Source organism: Mchenga conophoros, linkage group LG1 (assembly GCF_057382185.1).
Source record: "Mchenga conophoros isolate Kocher_MC1m ecotype Shallow Benthic linkage group LG1, M_conophoros_male_GT1.1, whole genome shotgun sequence".
Classification (NCBI taxonomy): domain Eukaryota; kingdom Metazoa; phylum Chordata; class Actinopteri; order Cichliformes; family Cichlidae; genus Mchenga; species Mchenga conophoros.
In genome coordinates, this window is record NC_140526.1 from 37,281,570 (window position 1) to 37,294,478 (window position 12,909).

General features: G+C 48.8%; 1 long non-coding RNA gene across 1 annotated transcript; it reads right to left on the reverse strand.

The window, feature by feature from the left end:
- Nucleotides 1-2,525: 2,525 nt before the first annotated feature.
- LOC146583762 (uncharacterized) lies at nucleotides 2,526-3,206 on the reverse strand. The gene is made up of 3 exons (XR_014893225.1): nucleotides 3,079-3,206; nucleotides 2,852-3,001; nucleotides 2,526-2,770 (listed from the first exon to the last, which is right to left on the reverse strand). It is a non-coding gene; the product is annotated as an uncharacterized LOC146583762 (long non-coding RNA).
- Between the last annotated feature and the right edge of the window lie 9,703 nt (nucleotides 3,207-12,909).

Genomic DNA, 12,909 nt, shown 5'->3' on the forward strand with positions numbered 1-12,909 from the left:
GCAGTTCCCTGTCGCCGATGTCATAATTCTTCTCTGCGGGGGTGAGTCGGCGTGAGAAGAAGGCGCATGGCCGGAGCTTATTCAGAGGCCCAGACCGCTGGGAGAGAACCGCTCCCACTCCCGCATCAGACGCGTCAACTTCTACAACAAACTGCTTAGCAGCGTCTGGGTGGGTTAGGATGGGTGTGGAAGTGAATAACCGTTTTAACTTAGCGAAGGCTGCGTGGGCTTCAGGGGACCAGGTGAAGGGCACTTTGGGTGAGGTGAGCTGGGTGAGCGGCGCTGCCACCTGGCTGTAGTTCCGGATGAAGCGGCGGTAAAAGTTCGCAAACCCCAGGAAGCTCTGAAGCTTCTTCCGTGACTCCGGAACCGGCCATTCCAACACTGCCTTGACTTTCACCGGGTCGGTCTTCACCTGCCCACCTGCTAGAATGTAGCCCAAGAAGGAGATGGATGAAACGTGGAACTCACATTTTTCCGCCTTGACGTACAACCTGTTTTCGAGCAGCCGTTGTAGTACGCTTCTCACATGGATGTGATGTTCTTCGGGTGTTTTGGAAAAGATCAGAATGTCATCTAGGTATACGAAAACAAACACATTTAGGAAGTCCCGTAACACGTCGTTGACTAGAGCTTGAAAAACCGCCGGGGCGTTGGTTAGTCCAAACGGCATCACCAGATATTCGAAATGCCCCAGTGGGGTGTTGAAGGCGGTCTTCCACTCATCACCCTCACGTATTCGAACCAGGTGATAGGCGTTCCGCAGATCCAGCTTGGTGAAGACTGTGGCTTCCTGGAGTGAGTCAAAAATAGAATTAATTAGTGGGAGGGGATATTTATTCTTGATGGTGATGTCGTTAAGACCCCGGTAATCGATGCAGGGGCGAAGCGTTCCGTCCTTCTTTCCCACAAAGAAAAAACCCGCAGCGACAGGGGAGGACGACGGCCTGATTCGTCCTGCCGCTAGCGACTCTTGGATGTAATTCTCCATGGTTTCTCTTTCGGGGCGAGACAGGTTATACAGTCTGCTAGAGGGCAGCGAAGCTCCCGGGAGTAAATCAATGGCACAGTCATAAGGACGGTGAGGAGGTAGTGAGAGCGCCTCGTCCTTACTGAACACCTGCCGAAGATCGTGATATTCGGGGGGCACGGAAGAGAGGTCCGGTGCGGGTGGCGGGGTTGAATTTCGTTTCGTTGAGGCGGAGGGAACGGCCGACCCCAAACAGTTCGCCAGACATAACACACTCCAGCTCGCGATCCTCTTTCCGGCCCAATCGATGCGAGGGTTATGTTTCTGTAGCCAGGGGTAACCTAAGATAAGCGGGGTGTCAGGAGCGGGAAAAGTGAAAAAGGAAAGCTGCTCCTGGTGATTCCCTGATGTGACTAACTGTACGGGTGCAGTTTGGTGGGTGATATAAGCAAACACTTGATTATTCAACGTGGACGCAGGGATGGGCGGCTCGAGTGGCGTGAGGGACACAGCTAATTTCTTAGCCAGTCTCTCATCCATAAGATTCTGTTCCGCCCCGGAGTCTACCAGCGCGGAGCATGTAAAGGTCTGGTTATTAGTTACGAGGGTAACGGACAGTAATAATCGGGGTCTAGTAGTGCTTAACGTGCTGCCCACCCGTATCCCCGGACTTACCGGTGGGCCGGGTCGTTTGGGCGGACCGGGCAGACAGCGATGCGGTGACCGGGCCTCCCACAGTACAGGCATTCTCCAGCCCGAAATCGGCGTTCCCTCTCCTCCGGAGAAAGCCGAGAGCTTCCGATCTGCATGGGTTCGGGCGGGGGAGGCGACGGAGAGCGCGCACACGCAGCCGTGGGCGTGGGCGGAGAAACACTGATCCCGGGGCGCAATACGGAGCCCATAGGTTTAAGCCGCCGCTCGGCATCCCTCTCCCGCAGGCGTCTATCGATCCTACGGGCGAGGGAAGCCAATTCTTCGAAGGATTTAGTCTCTTCGTGAAAAGCTAGTTGGTCCTTCATCTGGTCGGTTAGTGACCGTAATAAAAACCCCACGGAGAGCTGAATCGGGCCAACCCACGGCGACCGCTCTGGTACGAAACTCGACTAGGTACTCCGTGATACTGCGCCGCCCCTGACGGAGCCCCAGCAACTTCTGTGTGGCGTCATCTTCCGAGACCGGAGGGGAGAACGTAGCCCGGAACTCCTCCAGGAAATCATCGTAATCGCAATCACGAATGGAGTGAGATGTTAAATAGGCCTCAGCCCACGTTAAAGCACGTCCCCGTAATAAACCTACAAAATAGGAGATTTTAGCTGCATCCGTGGGGAAGGCGTGTGGCGTGCGGCTGAAGAACAGGGAGCATTGAAAAAGGAACCCCCCACACAGGTCTAACTCCCCGTGGAAGGGCTCCAAAGGCGGAGGCGAAACGCCGTGGGGCACGGGATCGGGTGGCTTGGTTCGCAGCTGTTCCCGAGTGTCACTGAGCTCTTGGTAGCGGTCCTGGAGCGATTGAAGCTGCTGGTCGTGGTGACCGAGAATAGCGCCCTGCTTATTAATGGCGGAACGGAGTGGATCTGCTGGGTCCATACTGGCCAGTCCGTACTGTCAAGAACCGAAGTTCAACACACAAGCTGGACCCAGGAGCAGAACACACACACAGCGGTACGAGAGAAAAAATAAACTTTATTATAACTGAGAGTGTCCCGGGAGAGTAGAAGGGAGAAAACGCACGGAACCAGAGAAACCGAGGGACCGGGAGAAGAATCGCGCAGGAAACGCCGAGAGCGGGACCGTGGGAGGCTGAAACAGAAAAAGAAAAAAGGATTATTGGGGTGCGGGTAAACCGGCAGCATACGAGGGGAGGTAGTGTACGCGTCTTACGATGATAGCGGGGCCAAGGGAACCGGAGGGAGGGGTGAGGGTCCGTGGGGAGAAGCTCCAGAAAGGGCGAGGCGGCTGGGGTTGATCGTGATCCAAATTCTGGACAGGCAGGTGGACAGGCTGGTGACTCAAAACACGCCGAGCAGTGATCTGGGTATACAAGGCAGAGTTAGTACTAGTTCACACGGATAGGATTGCCTAAGGACTTTCCCGTAGGTGTGCGTTACCGCTGAAGGACGATTACGGACTGGCGTGGAGCAGCAGGCTGGGCAGGATTAAATGGTCCACCTGGTGATCGCCTGGGATGGGATGCAGGTGTGGAGTCAGCGGCCACGCCCACGGGAGTGGGCATCCCATCAGCACCTCAGACGCCAGGCCGCGGACCATGACAACCAAGGCACAATGTACATTTCAATTCCTTTAATTTTAAATATGTTTATATTGTCTATCCTGTAAAATAGTCAGATATCTATTCATATTAATGTACAGAATTCACCTGCTTGCTGCTACTACTGCACATTCACCCAGTGTATATACTATATGTGTATATATATATATATATATATATATATATATATATATATATATATATATATATTAGGGGTGCAACGATACACAAAATTCACGGTTCGGTTCGGTTCGATACTTTGGTGTCACGGTTCGATATTTTTTCGATACAAAAAAAATGTTCATGCATTTTTAATTTGTCATTTATTAAAATTATAAATATATATTTTAACTCAAAAGTACAGTTTTTAAATTTAACCCTAACCCTAACCCTTGTGCGCGTTTTTTATTTTGACAGCGAATGCGCACCTGCGGACCACTTATGTGCAGCCCTGGTTATATAGCTCGTCATATTGCAGCCACAGAAATTATTTTGTCCATGAAACCATAAAGCTGCACTTTCTTTTTGCCTTATAGTCTGATTTGTCATAACTTCTCCGTTTTGTGGTAAGCTTTTATTTGGCTGTCACTTCTTCACCCTGACCTGTCTTATTTGGCTCAGCAGAACTGAAATGCTTTTACACACGCACTCACATAAGCTCAGCGATTCTCTGCGTGATCAACCTCTCACATGTTTAAGCTTGCTGCGGGAGAATTCACTTGTCATGTTTGCATAGTAAGCTAACGATTAATAAGACGATGTCAGAGGAATTGGTGCACAAATTATCATCACTCACAGATCAGTGCTGTCGCTCTCTATACACAGTTCGCACGATTGCAAAGTGAAAGCAAAAAAACAAGCGCAAATTCAAACGCGACTTCAATATGTCACATATTGACAGTGGCTCACCGATGCCAATGACATAATTACCCAGCTACATTTCTGAAAGAATGCAAAAGCATTGACATATATTTTTCCTTCCTACAATAGCCCGACGGGCAGGGAAGAGATAGATTTTGGTAGCCCGACTGAAAAAATCGCTAGCTCCGGGACGTCGGGCTAGCGATATTGCAAGCCCTGTATCTGATTGAGGAATCACTCATCTTTGGAAAAGAGAGTTTATTACAGAGAAATGGCTCTTTCCAAAATAAAAGCTATACTATCCGCTTCTTCTGGGCTATATTCTCAGCAGCATAAGGAGAATCATGTGCTAACAGCTGTCTAAATGACTCGGCTAAAGTTAGTAGCATGCTTGTTGTTTTTGTCTTTGCACTAGGATGATGTCGGTGTAAATGTGCAGTCATATTCGTTGTGTTCCCACTAGTGCTTTCAGGTTAATCTCGTTGAAATGACCTTAACGCCACAACATGGCAAATCTCCGTTAACGAGCTACCGCCGATCGCTCCGTGCATGGGGCTAGACGGCCAACACGTTAACGAGCTAACTGCGCTAACACACTAGTTCACACCAATGTAATTGAGCATTGCATGGCACATCCAACATACTGTTTTACTTTAGTCCATGACTCGCTTACCTTCAGGGTCATACGTCACATGAAAACCAAAATAATTCCAAACGCCAGATCTGAATGAGGGTCAATTTGCCTGTTGCAAGGAGAGCTTAACTTCTGTCTCGCTAGCTTGCCCTGTGCTCTTCCTTCTGACTATGCTGTCTGTGTGGAGCGCTCAGTGGATCTGCGCTCGACAGTGCAGCCTAGGCGGAGTAGTCGAACACAGATTCACTGAGCGCTCCACACAGACAGCATCGTCAGAAGGAAAATTGATAAAATAAATTACAAATGTTGTATTGTTCGATACATATGCGTACCGAACCGAAAGCACTGTATCGAACGGTTCAATATCGATACGAATATCGTTGCACCCCTAGTATATATGTATATATGTGTATATATATATATATATATATATATATATATATATATATATATATATATATATATATAGGCCCTGGCGGACTGACCCCCGGCTGCCAAGACTGGCAATAGGGACATGGAATGTCACCTCTCTGGTGGGGAAGGAGCCTGAGTTAGTGTGTGAGGTTGAGAGGTACCGGCTAGATATAGTCGGGCTCACCTCTACGCATGGCTTGGGCTCTGGAACCAGTCTCCTGGAGAGGGGCTGGACTCTGTCTCAGTCTGGAGTTGCCTCTGGTGAGAGGCGGCGGGCTGGGGTGGGTATTCTAATATCCCCTTGCTGCCGGTACGTTGGGGTTTTTCCCGGTGGACGAGAGGGTTTGTTCCCTGCGCCTTAGGGTCCTGACTGTCATCTGCGCTTATGCGCCGAGTGGCAATTCAGAGTACCCAGCCTTCTTAGAGTCCCTGGGCGGGGTGCTGGAAGGTGCTCCACCTGGAGACTCTGTTGTCCTGCTGGGAGACTTCAATGCTCACGTGGGTAACGACAGCGAGACCTGGAGGGGCGTGATTGGGAGGAACGGCCTCCCTGATCTGAACCCGAGCGGTGCTTTGTTATTGGACTTCTGTGCTAATCACAGTTTGGCCATAACGAACACCCTGTTCGAACATAAGAGTGTCCATAAGTGCACGTGGCGCCAGGACGCTCTCGGCTGATCGATTTTGTAATCATATCACCAGACCTGCGACCATATGTTCTGGACACTCGGGTAAAGAGAGGGGCTGAGCTGTCAACTGATCACCACCTGGTGGTGAGTTGGATCAGGTGGCGGGGGAGGACGCTGGACAGACCTGGTGCACCTAAACGTGTAGTGAGGGTGTGCTGGGAACGTCTAGCAGAGGCCCCAGTCCGCGAGATCTTCAATGCACACCTCCGGCAGAGCTTCAACAGCATTCCGAGGGAGACTGGGGACATTGAGTCCGAATGGACCATGTTCAGCGTCTCCATTGCCGAAGCTGCTGCATTGAGCTGCGGCCGCAAGGTGGTTGGTGCCTGCCGTGGTGGTAATCCCCGAACCAAATGGTGGACACCAGAGGTGAAGGGAGCCACCAGGCTGAAGAAGGAGTCCTATCTGGCTTGGTTAGCCTGTGGGACTCCGGAGGTAGTATCGACAGGCCAAGCAGAATGCGGCTCGGGCAGTGGCTGAAGCAAAAACTCAGGTGTGGGAGGAGTTCGGAGAGGCCATGGAAAAAGACTTTCGGACTGCCTCGAAGAGATTCTGGCAAACCGTCAGGCGTCTCAGAAGGGGAAAGCGGTGCTCTACCTGCACTGTGTATAGTGCTGGCGGAGCGCTGCTGACGTCGACTGAGAAAATTGTCAGGCGGTGGAAGGAATACTTCGAGGACCTCCTTAATCCCACTGACACGTCTTCCGAGGAGGAAGCAGAGTCTGGGGATGAGGGGAATGACCCGCCAATTTCCGGGGGCGAGGTCACTGAGGCAGTTAAACAACTCCTTGGTGGCAGAGCCCCTGGTGTTGATGAGGTCCGCCCCGAGTTCCTGAAGGCTCTGGACGTTGTAGGGCTGTCCTGGTTGACACGCCTCTGCAATGTTGCGTGGAGATCAGGGGCAGTACCCTTGGACTGGCAGACCGGGGTGGTGGTCCCCATCTTTAAGAAGGGGGACCGGAGGGTGTGTTCCAACTACAGGGGGATCACACTCCTCAGCCTCCCTGGGAAAGTCTATGCCAGGGTGCTGGAAAGGAGAGTTCATCCGTTAGTCGAATCTCGGATACAGGAGGAACAATGCGGTTTTCGTCCTGGTCGCGGAACACTGGACCAGCTCTTTATCCTCTCGAGGATACTTGAGGGTGCATGGGAGTTTGCCCAACCAGTCTACATGTGTTTTGTGGACTTGGAGAAGGCATTCGACCGTGTCCCTCGGGGTGTCCTGTGGGAGGTGTTGCGGGAGTATGGGGTGTCTGGCCCATTGCTACGGGCCATTCGATCCCTATACAACCGTTGCAAGAGTTTGGTTCGCATTGCCGGCAATGAGTCGGACTCGTTCCCGGTGGGTGATGGGCTCCGCCAGGGCTGCCCTTTGTCTCCGGTTCTGTTCATAATTTTTATGGACAGGATTTCTAGGCGCAGCCAAGTGGCGGAGGGCTTTCGCTTTGGTGGCCTCAGAATCTCATCTCTGATTTTTGCGGATGATGTGGTTCTGTTGGCTTCATCGGGTGAGGGCCTCCAGCTCGCACTGGAACGGTTCGCAGCCGAGTGTGAAGCAGCGGGAATGAGGATCAGCACCTCCAAATCTGAGGCCATGGTTCTCAGCCGGAAAAGGGTGGAGTGCCCACTCTGGGTCGGGGATGAGTTCCTGCCCCAAGTGGAGGAGTTCAAGTATCTCGGGGTCTTGTTCACGAGTGATGGGAGAAGGGAGCCGGAGATCGACAGACGGATTGGGGCTGCAGCTGCAGTAATGCGGACGCTGCACCGGTCCGTCGTGGTGAAGAGGGAGCTGAGTGTAAAAGCGAAGCTCTCAATTTACCGGTCCATTACGTCCCTACCCTCACCTATGGCCACGAGCTGTGGGTAGTGACCGAAAGAACGAGATCGCGGATACAAGAAATGAGCTTCCTCTGAAGGTTGGCTGGCCTCTCCCTTAGAGATAGGGTGAGAAGTTCGGCCATCCGCGAGGGGCTCAGAGTAGAGCCGCTGCTGCTCCACATCGAAAGGAGCCAGCTGAGGTGGTTCGGGCATCTGACAAGGAGGCCCCCTGGGCGCGGTGTTCCAGGCATGTCCCACCGGGAGGAGGCCCCGGGGCAGACCCAGGACACGCTGGAGAGATTATATCTCTCGGCTGGCCTGGGAACGCCTTGGTATTCCCCCGGATGAGCTGGAGGAGGTGGCTGGGGAGAGGGAGGTCTGGGCCTCTTTGCTTAGGCTGCTGCCCCCGCGACCCGGCCTCGGATAAAGCGGATGAAGATGTATGTATGTATGTATGTATATATATATATATATATATATATATACATATATATATAAAAACACCCAGCACGCCCCTGCGGGCGGTTTATCCTTCAAGCTCGGGTCCTCTACCAGAGGCCTGGGAGCTTGAGGGTCCTGCGCAGTATCTTAGCTGTTCCCAGGACTGCGCTCTTCTGGACAGAGATCTCCGATGTTGTTCCCGGGATCTGCTGGAGCCACTCGCCTAGCTTGGGAGTCACCGCACCTAGTGCTCCGATTACCACGGGGACCACCGTTACCTTCACCCTCCACATCCTCTCGAGCTCTTCTCTGAGCCCTTGGTATTTCTCCAGCTTCTCGTGTTCCTTCTTCCTGATATTGCTGTCATTCAGAACCGCTACATCGATCACTACGGCCGTCCTCTTCTGTTTGTCTACCACCACTATGTCCGGTTGGTTAGCCACCACCATTTTGTCCGTCTGTATCTGGAATATATATATATATATATATATATATATATATATATATATATATATATACACACACACACACACACACATTCCATGTGTTCTCCCTCAAAGTACCTTTTCCTTGTAGATGCAAAGGTTTGATTTTCCTGGTTTTGTTATTTTGTATTTTATTTTAGTTTAATAAAAAGACCAATGAGTTCATTCCTTGAGTTTCTGAATCCTGTGTTTGGGTCCAACCTCTGCCAGCCACACAGTCACTGTGACAGGTAAAGTACCTTTGGCAGCGATTAAGTCTTCTTGACTTCCATCGCTGACCTTTACCACCCTCACCTATTCCTTACCCGCTCAATCTGTCTGTCCAGCCTGTTGATACCTCCTTTTCTCCTTCCTTAGTGTGCAGCCTTACACAGGACTCACTCTAAGCTTTTGTGGCCTCTCTTTCTGCTGTCTGCCTATGTCTCCCAGCATTTCTACTTTCTACTTTCTTCATCTTCTTGATTATCTCATGTTTTTTTTTTTCACCTATTTTTTTTAATGCCCATCAAAGTCTGTTCCATTCACCAGTCTCTCCCTGATGGAGACACTCCATACTACTTTATCCACCTTACTTCAGAATTAGTTTTTCTCTTTTAACCTCCAACCTGTGCACTCACAACATTCAACAGCCAGCAGCCCTTCAGTTTACAGCTTCAAATCCAGGATCCTGTCTGAGATGAGAGCAGTTTAAGTGTCATTCAGTGACTGTCCAGAAGACAGACGGGGCTCAGCTGTTAGTCTTAACCCTTCTATAAGATAAATCACCAGCTGATTTCCCCCTATTATGGGGTTTTTTACTTTTTTGTTTTTTTGCCTTTCAGGCTGTCTTCACACTCACAGTTGGTTACACATTTGATAAATCCAACAATGATCTGCAAACTCATGCATACCAGCCGAGTCAAGGCCTTCTACAAAATGAAGGTATATCTGTAATGCTTAGCAAGTATTTATTACAGTAACATAAAACCACATGTCAGTTTTATCATTAAATTAACACCTACAGCTATTCATTTTTAAAAAGTCTAATTTTCTCATTTTTTTCAGTCCTTTTCTATGTAGAAAAAGTAGAGGCTCATTCAAAATTATTACTGTTTTATATATAGACATTTTTTTTTTAAACTAAAATTGTGGTTAATGCTGAAAACGGAAACTTTTCATATGGGGTGACTGTGGCTCAGGGGGTTGGGAAGCGCATCTGTAACCGGAAGGTTGCTGGTTCAATCCCTGGGCTCTCTGTCCTGGTCGTTGTGTCCTTGGGCAAGACACTTTACCCTACCGCCTACTATTGTTGGCCAGAGGGGCCGATGGTGCGATATGGCAGCCTCGCTTCTGTCAGTCTGCCCCAGGGCAGCTGTAGCTACAACTGTAGCTTGCCTCCACCAGTGTATGAATGTGAGAGTGAATGAATAGTGGCATTGTAAAGCGCTTTTTGGTTAGTACTTGGATGGGAGACTGCCTGGGAATACCTGGTGCTGTAAGCCTATGGCAGCACGGCGGCATGGTAGTTAGCACTGTTGCCGCACAGCAAGAAGGTCCTGCGTTCAATTCCACCATCAGGCCGGGGTCTTTCTGTGTGGAGTTTGCATGTTCTCCCCGTGTTTGCGTGGGTTCCCTCTGGGTACTCCGGCTTTCTCCCACCGTCCAAAGACATGCAGCTTGTGGGGATAGGTTAATTGGATAATCCAAATTGTCACTAGGTGTGAATGTGTGAGTGAATGTGAGCGCGAATGGTTGTTTGTCCCTGTGTGTTGGCCCTGCGACAGACTGGCGACCTGTCCAGGGTGTACCCCGCCTCTCGCCCTATGACAGCTGGGATAGGCTCCAGTGCCCCCCACGACCCTGAAAAGGATAAGCGGAAGCGAATGGATGGAAATGGATGGATGACAATTCCAGCACGTTGGCGATATACTTTTATATGTTACCATAGCTATAGTGGATTTTTCCGACCACATGTGAGAAGGGAAACAAGTGGAACCAGACAAGTACGTGTTACCAGCTTGTAAAGTGATTACTAACAACAGTCGGATAGCAGCCTTCATTTGTAGCTGTGTATTTGGCCATGTGACACATGTAAAGCAAATACTGCTTCACTCTACACAAACTCCCCGGGGAAATATCTTTGTGTTTTTAATCCTCTGTCTTCACCAGCTAGCTGCTAACTTTGTCTGCCATCTGATGCTGAGCAGGCAGTGCACACTGGGCTTAGGGGAGCTTTTCTGACACCTGTTGTGGAAATAAATGTGGTTAATGAGCAGCAAAAGTGAAAAAAATACAAAAGTTTTTGGTCATTACATCAAAACAAAGTTTCTTATAAAGACAGTAGCTCTGTAGGATTGAAGGGAACTGTAGAGGCAGGTGAAAAACTTGATTCACGACTCTTTAGAGTTTCTTTCATTTTCAATTAGTGGAGTGATTTAATTACACTGAGCTATAAGGTCCTGTCTGCACTCAGTGTTTGGACAGGATTAGTGATGCACCAGTGCTCTGATGTCACAGTGGGCCAGGCACAAATCCAGACAGAAGCATAGAATAGTACGAGGTTCCTCCTCAGTGAAAAGACTCGTTCAGTATTACCTGATGACTGATGGGGAGTCTGGACTCTGATTCACACACATGGATGATCGTGAATGTTTACACATAATGGAGAGACATACAGTATTTTGATAATGTGCTTAACACACAAGGATCTTTTGCAAATTCACATGAAAATGCAAAATAAATAAATAAAATCATGTCAAGAGGTCACCATAGCAATAGGTGGTGATGCATCCCTCAGCAAACAGTAATGCTGGCCAATCAGAAGTCTACAAGCAATAATATGTCACTGAAAAGTCTTCATCCCGGAGGAAGTTTTTGACATCTGGAAGCAGACTCACTGGCCACTCGGGGAACTGTAGCACCTCCATGTTTACTAGTTTCAGCTCCAGTGGCTGCCACCTTGTAAACTCCAGAGTTTAGTAAAGACTGCATATCTTCCAGAGAGTGAAAACTCCCTCTGTCCCACAGTTTTATCTGTCATATATGCACCCACTGTGTGGGCTGCAGTGACTAATAGTATGAAATGAAAATATAAGATGTGTATGTGTGCAGAGTCATTTTTACAGTTCTGCTTCTTGTCGATTGATCACTCAACAGCTCCTTAACTGATGCTATTTTTCTAAGTCATGACACATGGAGGGGTACCTGAACGCTATCTCAGCCAGCTGCATGCGTCCCATCTTGCATCTATGTGCAGTACTGCACTGCTGCTTTGCACAGCTGAGGTAAGCCTCTAAGTCCACGGATGTTTTGATTCCACTAATCTCTTACCCCATCAGAGAGCCCACCCCACAGGTATGTGTAAACATAACACAAAGATGTTAGATGGGATCTCCACGGTCTTCAAGGGAAAACGGCAGCAGTGATGGAAGGACATGCCCTCCCTGAAGGGGATAATTGAAGTTCAATCAGGACTGGGTTTGGGTTTTTTTTTTTCTTTATGGGTGGTTTTCTCAAACCTTATGACTGCACCTGGTATAGAAAGTCACTCAAAATAATGCAGAGTGGTTTCTTTGAGAAATATTTGCAAATGTGGTGCAAGAGACGTAGGATGGACTCAAGCACTGAAGAGAAGAGCAGCAGCACAGCTGTTAGTGTTAGAAGTGCACACTAATAAGTGTGAATGCCAAATGAATCCCACAGAGTTTATTCCCATTTTTACCAGTTTAATATAATGTGAACTGACCGACACTGAGTGCAGACGAAAGGGAAGCATCTCATCCTCAGGACAGCTGTGGGCTATTTGGCACCGATGTGTGTGATTTTAAGTCTAAAAATATGAAATAAAATATGTCACTTATATAACAATCTAATAAACACGATTATAAAATGCGGTTTAATTACTCTCAACATGAGAAACACAGCAGTTTTGACTTCTTCTGTTATTAATCTGTTTCTATTCACATTCGTTTTGCTGTGAGGTTTATGAAAATGATCCATCATGCAGCTCTGTGGGCAAAACCCCAAAACTGGCCGCCATACTTTCCGTCGTGCTACCACAGTAACATAAATGGAAATCCATCAGAATGAGATGTTATTCAATTATACCTCTGGGCGTCCAACCTTCATTTTCATTTTCGATCTTTTTGCTTGAGTGTGTTTTATGGACAGACACATAAAACATCAGAGTCGTGAACAAGAAAGAAAATGCAATTACTCCCCAGTTCCCAGGAGCACTGGTCTGATTGCAGATAATTTTATTGGATTACCAATAACCTGCAGGGAAATGGAACACAATCTGTGTCTGGCACCAACATCACTGCATAGACCAGATGTTAATGAGATTCTTC